Consider the following 7345-nt stretch of genomic DNA (forward strand, 5'->3'; position numbering starts at 1 on the left):
TAAAATATGGAACCAACATCGATACCTCTCAGTACATGAATGGATCAAGAAAATGTTATAGATAGATAAATAGATAGGTAGATTGATTGATTTCCATTGTGTGTGTGTGTGTGTGTGTGTGTGTGTGTGTGTGTGTGTGTGTGAATAGGAATTCTATACCTCCATCTGAAAGAATGTCATTGCCCAATTTGTTAGGAAATGGAAAGGCTTGGAAAAAATTATATTAGTGAAGTAAGCCAAGTCCAAAGAAACATAGGTCCCATGGTTTCCCTTATTTGCAATAAATAATATATGTCTGGGATAAGCAGAAAAGGTCAAAAGCTATGTGCATATGACCAGATAAGATGATGTTAAATGAAATGACCCCCAAAGTAAGTACACAAGTGGGGTTTTTTCTTGCATGCTATTATTTCAAACGTATTTATAATGTACGATGTGTTTTATTGTTTCTTTATATGTTCCTCCCCCACAGTATAACCTCTGTTTTCACTGTATTTGATTTTGGTGCACCTGAATCTTGTATATACACTTAACTAATTGGGGAGGGGAAAGAAGAAACAAAATGGTTAACTAGGAATACTGGTCGACCCATTGTGACAATGAGATGCACAAGACACTATGTTGAAAGTTGAACTTTACAATTTAGGTGGGGTTGGGGAAGGGGAGTGTACTTATAGAGGTGCGAGGGAAGGGATGGTGGGGGAAAAAAACACAAAGGAGGTAGTAACAATGCCTGAGAGGAAATGGACTCATTAACTTGCTCATGTAACTGAAACCCCTCTGTACGGTATTTTAACAATAAAATACATATAAAAATGTTCTGAGATGGAAGAGTTTATTTCCCCTATTATACCCATATAATATCATTAACTAAGAAATTAATGCAAAACACTGACGTGAATAAGTGTGTGAGTGTGTGTGTATGTGTGTGTGCCTGAATGTTGGCGTGCTCAGAGTTTGAACTTAGGGCTTTAAGGTCTTGCTAGGCCTTTCCCCTCTAGTTTGGTGAGCTAGTATATTAGCTACATCTCAGTTCATGCTCTTTTCTAGTTCATTAAAATTTTTGAAAAATAATCTCATGATTTTTTGCTCTGATTGGTTTCCAAAAGTTATTCACAGACCTCAGCCTTCTGAGTACATATCCTGAGTAGTCAGGATTACAAGGGTGACCAACCAGCACAAAGCTTTCAGAAACATATTAAATGTAGAAGAAAATTTACATCATGAGTGCCTGTTTTATCATCTACATTTAAAGCATTTTGGAGTGATTATATGTGAATTTATTTCGTTTTTGGATTCTTAAAAGACAGTAAGTGATGATATTTAAAATTTTTAGTACTTTTTAAAAAGGAAACTGGAAATGTGGAATAGAAGAAATTTGGCTCTCTTTGGACCTCAATTTATAAGCTCATCTCTGTGCATGATAACCCAATGTCACCAACACAGTCTGTGTTGAAGACAAAATGTGGCAGAAAACAAACACCCTTGGCAACAATTGCTATGGTATTATTTCTTGGACAATATGTATATTGAATTGAGTGTGTAAGAGAATGGAGAGATTTTACCTACCTTTTTTGTATTGCTGAAAGACTTTTGGAAACTTTGACTGATTTCCTTCCTCATTGTGTGTCTTTGGACCATGCACTTAGTGCCTTTAATTACAATTTTTCCCAACATTATAATGGTAATAACATTAGCATTACAGCAAATATCATCTTAAGAATTAAGAGGGATGACACTGGTGAAATACTTAAGTTTCTATGAATAAGCTTTGAGTTTGGTCAGCAATTTTTTAATACTAAATATAATTCCATATGTATTACAGAAACCATTACATGTAGAGAGAACCCAGAACTAATGTTATCAATTGACTGTGATCTGCTTTCAAGGAAGCCAGGTGGATAACTTCTCATGCTGTAATTCAAACTGGTTATCTTGTCTTGATAGTGTAAAAATATCAGGGACAGAATAATGAAGAAATGTTGTGCACTGAGCTGAAGCCCATATGAAAATGTGCAAAACTGATAAAACGTAAACTTATCTGAGCAGTATATTGTGTTTTACATCATTTAAGTTAAATTGCAAAGATAGAGAGACCTAGAAGAATGAATTCTCCTTTTGATACCCTATCATAGGGACTTAGAAGGATGAACTTATCTCATTCTTGGAGAAGCATCATCGGATGAGAGGAACAGTGTTTTTGTGTTTGCTTCCTTCCATTTATTCTTCAGTTTGAAATCTGAACTACTTGAAACTGAAGGAAACCAAGGGAAATCAGACATGCAGGCTTTGGAAAGAGCAATAAACATAAAATAAAATAAATATAGCCTTGTAAAAGGTCAAACTAAATTGAGTTTTATAGTCTCAAGTGTAAACAGAAAATGATCTAAGCAATATCATGTATTGAAATTTTTAAAATGTTAGGAGTTGCTTAATTTTTTCTTTTACTACTATCTTGAATTAATTATTGATTTTGTATAGAGAGCTTAAAGATGAGATTAACAAGTAACATGAATAAAAATGGACAAAAGTTCTGAATAGGCCTGTTTTCCAAAAAGCCCTGAAAATCACAGTGGGTTTACAAAGTTGTATTTAATGCCATTTCGATGCTGGCTTAGTGAACAGAAGTCATTAGAGAAATGCAATTCAAAATTACTATGATACTACTTCATAACTATTATAACTCTTATAAAAAAAACTCAAAAGAACCAGGTGTGGTGGTAAAGGTTTGTAATTCCAAGCATTTAGGAGGTTGGACTAAGAGGATTTGAGTCTAAAGCCAGTCTGGGTTACTTCACCTATTAGAAACATGCACTTTCATAAAACTCAAAAGGTAATAATGTTGGTGAGAGTATGGAGAAAAGAAAATTCTCTACACTCTTGGTCAAAATACAGGCTCGTATTCTCGTTGTAGAAAGTAGTATGCATTTTCTAAAAAAATGCAAAGTTGAAATATCATCTTGACTCACCAATCATGTGATTGCTTCTCTCTGGGTAACTCATAAATATATTTGTAGTTCATTGTTATTCACATTATTCACAACAGCAGCCAAGATATACTTCGAAGTTAAGTTCAAATCCACACAATTAAAGCAACTCTGGTACATGCACAAATACATGTTCTGTTTCATCCTTAAAATAGCAAGATACTTCTCCCATGAGCCACAACTTACAATGACCAGAAAGATATAATCTAAATGAACAAAAATGTTGTCTTCCAATCTTTGTAATACTACACACACGCAAACACACCAACCTCAAACATTAAGAGAGAATTTTTTTTAAAGTAAAGCAAACTGGAATCACTAGGGCATTTAGGTCACAATGTAGAAGATAGTAGATATGCAGGATGACCAAGTACAGAGTTGTTATGTACAAGATGAGGTTACAGGGGACTACACTGGCCTTACAAAGGAATGAAGCTAAATAAGTAGGAGTTGTTCTTCCGAATGAAGCTAAATAAGTAGGAGTTGTTCTTCCGAGTAGGGTTTGCTCTTTAAGTTGTTCTTCCTTCAGTAATGGATGAGATTAATGTAATTCTTTAAATATACTTGCCTGTTTGCAGAAATAATATCAAACAATATAGCAATAATGTTCTATGCTCAACATAGAACAAAATGTCAAATTAAAGTACATGAGATTATTCTTGATATAAACTAATTATTACAAATAAGGGAAAACCTGAGACCTATGTTTCTTTAAGTCTGGCTTACTTCACTTAATATGATTTTTTCCAAGATCTTCCATTTCCTTACAAATGAGGTGGTATCATTCTTTCTGATGGAAGCATAGTATTCCACGTGCATGTGTAAGTGTGTGTGTATGAGAGAGTGACATTTTCTTCATTCATCTACTGAGGGGCATCTGGGTTGATATCATATCTTAGCTATGGTAAATAATACTGTGATAAACACAATTGTGCTGGTAGCTTTAGTGTGGCCTTGTTTGTTGTCACGTGGGTAAATGCCCAGAAGTGGGATTAGTGGGTAATAGGGAAGCATTATTGTGTACATCAAGGATAATCTTAGTAGATGAGCAGAATAGCTCACTATCTATTTACATATGATCTTATAAGGTGATTCCAAGTGAAATGAACTCAAAGACATGTTTTTGTTGTTGTAGTTCTTAATGTAGTATGTGATTTCTTTTTATCTTTTGTGTTTTCCCCACCAATGTTTATCCCCTGTAGTCACTGTATTTGATTTTGATACCCTGGTTATTGTAAATATGTTGATCTGAAATAGGAAAGGGAGAGGTAAATAAACAAAATAGTGAGACAAAGGACAAAGGGGGAACCTATGCAAACGAGATACAATATTTTGGAAATAATCTTGGGGGATGTTAGGAAGGAAGAGGGAGTAACATGGGGGAAGTGGTAACAAGTTAGAAAAAAATGAATTCACTAACTTACTTATGTAAATCTAACCCCTCTGTACATTAACTTGATAATAAAATTTAAATAAAAAATAAAGTACATGAGAGCAGCAATACAGGAGATGAGAGTGGGGAAAATATTGTACTATACACAGAAAAGTAGAACAGCTGTGGAGTACAGTAATTTCACTGTAACATAGGAAGTGATAAACTAGCATACACCTTTTCACCCTCATGTCAGTCACTAAACAGGGAAAACAAAATGCAAACAGAGTAAAACAATAGAGATAAAATAGAAAAATAAACAATTAAGGTGAAGAGATGATTTGGACCAAGAATAACAAATGACACAGGAAGCAAATAAGCTGGTAAGTTTAAAAAATATTACCCATAATAGTATTTTTTTACATCACAATTTGTTAGAACTATAATTCAAATCACAGTTTAATAATATATTATTTTAATAATGTTATTATTACTGATTTAATATTGAATGTTTAACATATAATTTTAATTTTAGTAGATATAGAAAAGAAGAAAGTGAAACTAATTTTAATAATATATTTCATGAATTGTAAAATTGAGAAGCATTAGAATTTAAACAAACATATCATTATTTCAATAATAAATCATCATTTCATTTTTGTGAATTAATTTAATAATATAAAGTTTATTCTACACTTAGCACTCATCATAACATCAAATAATAAATTATTGCATATGACTCTTGGTGTTAGGTGAAAAGGCTCAGCACTGTAGTAAAATTCACACCACACATTCTCCAGGCAGTGTATGAGGGTATGACTCCTCTTGTCTAGCTTAAATTGTGGAAATTTGATTACTACATGCATGTTAAATTCCTGTCTAGGAGACATCCATAAAATTATATACATCCATAAAATTATATACAGTATTTCAGATGATGCTTACAGAACATATTCATTAAATTTTTATTTTGTGCCAAATAAATATTTGTAGAGAGACTGAATTTCTGAGTAGATGATGGTGCATGTGTGCCAGATTATACATATCGAGGCCTATTTTATATTTCTGACATTGTTTCTATAGTTGGATTTAATTTTCCATAAGGTGTTAAGTGTATTATATTGGATATATGAAAGTAAAAAATGTTTATTACATTAATCCATTGTCACTTGTCTAATCCCAAGTAGAAATTATCCATGTGTTTGAAGTAATGAAAAAAACAACAGATATAAGCAAGATAAATCTGTCTAATCCCAAGTACAAATTATCCATGTGTTTGAAATAATGAAAATGACAACAAATATAAGCAAGATAAATCAGACTCTAGACAAGTATTTCCACCTTTATTTTGATAGTTGGTCCTCCTTTACACTACAGTATATTCTTGGGAAAATGTGCTCCACGCTGACCACAACTGAAGAATATTATGATTTGATCTATCCTAAGAGAAAAAAGGAAGGTAATCCTTCCTTCCAAAATTCTGCTCCCAGAGATGTGATCTGTTTTATGGTAGTGACTTGAAAATGAACATTTTTCACAGTCAACTTTGAAAAGCCATCTTGATAGACCATTGTTAGAGAGGATTATTCATGGCTTTGCAAGGATGCCAGATTGCCTCATTTTGAAACAATGAAAACAGGAATTTAGTCAGCTGTTTTTGTTTCTTTAGGAGAAAAACCTATTGAGTGTAAGCCAGGGGATCATTGGGACCCAGTGAAGCTACTACCTTGAATAGTAATCCTAGACCTCTAAAAAAAATACTCCAGTAAGCACAGCCAGTCAGAGCTGCTATCACAGCCTACATGAAGTCAGGCAAAAAACAGAAGATGAGAGCCATTTAACTGATAAAAACATATTTTTATCAGTCAGACTGAAATGAGACTCTAGAGAGAGGGTCAGAAATACTGATTAGAGAGATTAAATTTGTCACACAAAGATTGGAAAATAGAATTCCTTGTAGAACAAATAAATCATAGAAAGCCTGTGCATGTAAGAATAGGACAGCAGACCAAATTCCAGAAATGCACATTTTCTTAGAGGACAGCTTAATGAATTATCAATGGAAATCTTTGTATTCTTAAATATTTGACCACATGTGGGAGAAGGCCAATTACTGAAGAGAAAGAAAATGTCATCACTCTGTTAGGATGTTCAATATCACGTTACGAAGTAATCAAGCACAGACTTGTAATTTTTCCAAATGAGGGGCTCATTTGATTTGATTTAGTAGTTCTTGATTTATTTGCTAGCAATTCCCATACAATTGATCCAGTCCCACATCTGAGTTGATATTTACTGAAGTATTCCCACATGAAGGAAAAGAGAAAATTTACAAATGTATGATGACATGAATTGAGGGTGAAGTGTTCTAATACTGATATCTGACGTTTAGACACAGGAGAAGAGGTGGATTCTCTTTTTATATAAAAATCCCCCATTTTTTAGCCGGGTGCCAGACCCTCACAGCTGTAATCCTAGCTACTCCGGAAGCTGAGATCTGAGGACTGCTGTTCAAAGACAGCTGGGGCAACAAAGTCCCTGAGACTATCATCTCCATTGAACCACCAGAAAACCAGAAGTGGCACTGTGGCTCAAGAGGTGGAGAACTCACCTTCAGTTGAAGAGTTTAGGAACAGGTCCCACTCCCATAGTTAAAGACACTTGACCAACAACAACAACAAAAAATCCCCCTTTTCTTGGACTGCCTACATCTTTTCCTAACATTCAACAAAAAGCCCTTTTATCACCCGCTACATTTAAGTCCTAAACTAGCTACTGCCAATAGAATGATTTGGTATCTGATGTCAAAAGATTTATATTTGCGGAAACAAATACCAACAGGGTTAACGTTTTTTTCCATTCCTTGAACTCTTGCCCTGGGCCCTGAACATGGTTATGTGGTAGCTTTAATGTGAGCTTGTTTGTTATTTATTAGATTACTGCCCATGAGGGGAATTAATGGGTCATAGGGGAGATTTATGTTTAG

The sequence above is a fragment of the Dipodomys spectabilis genome, unplaced genomic scaffold (genome assembly GCF_019054845.1).
Source record: "Dipodomys spectabilis isolate Male_0828 unplaced genomic scaffold, ASM1905484v1 ptg000453l, whole genome shotgun sequence".
In the NCBI taxonomy this organism is placed as follows: Eukaryota; Metazoa; Chordata; class Mammalia; order Rodentia; family Heteromyidae; genus Dipodomys; species Dipodomys spectabilis.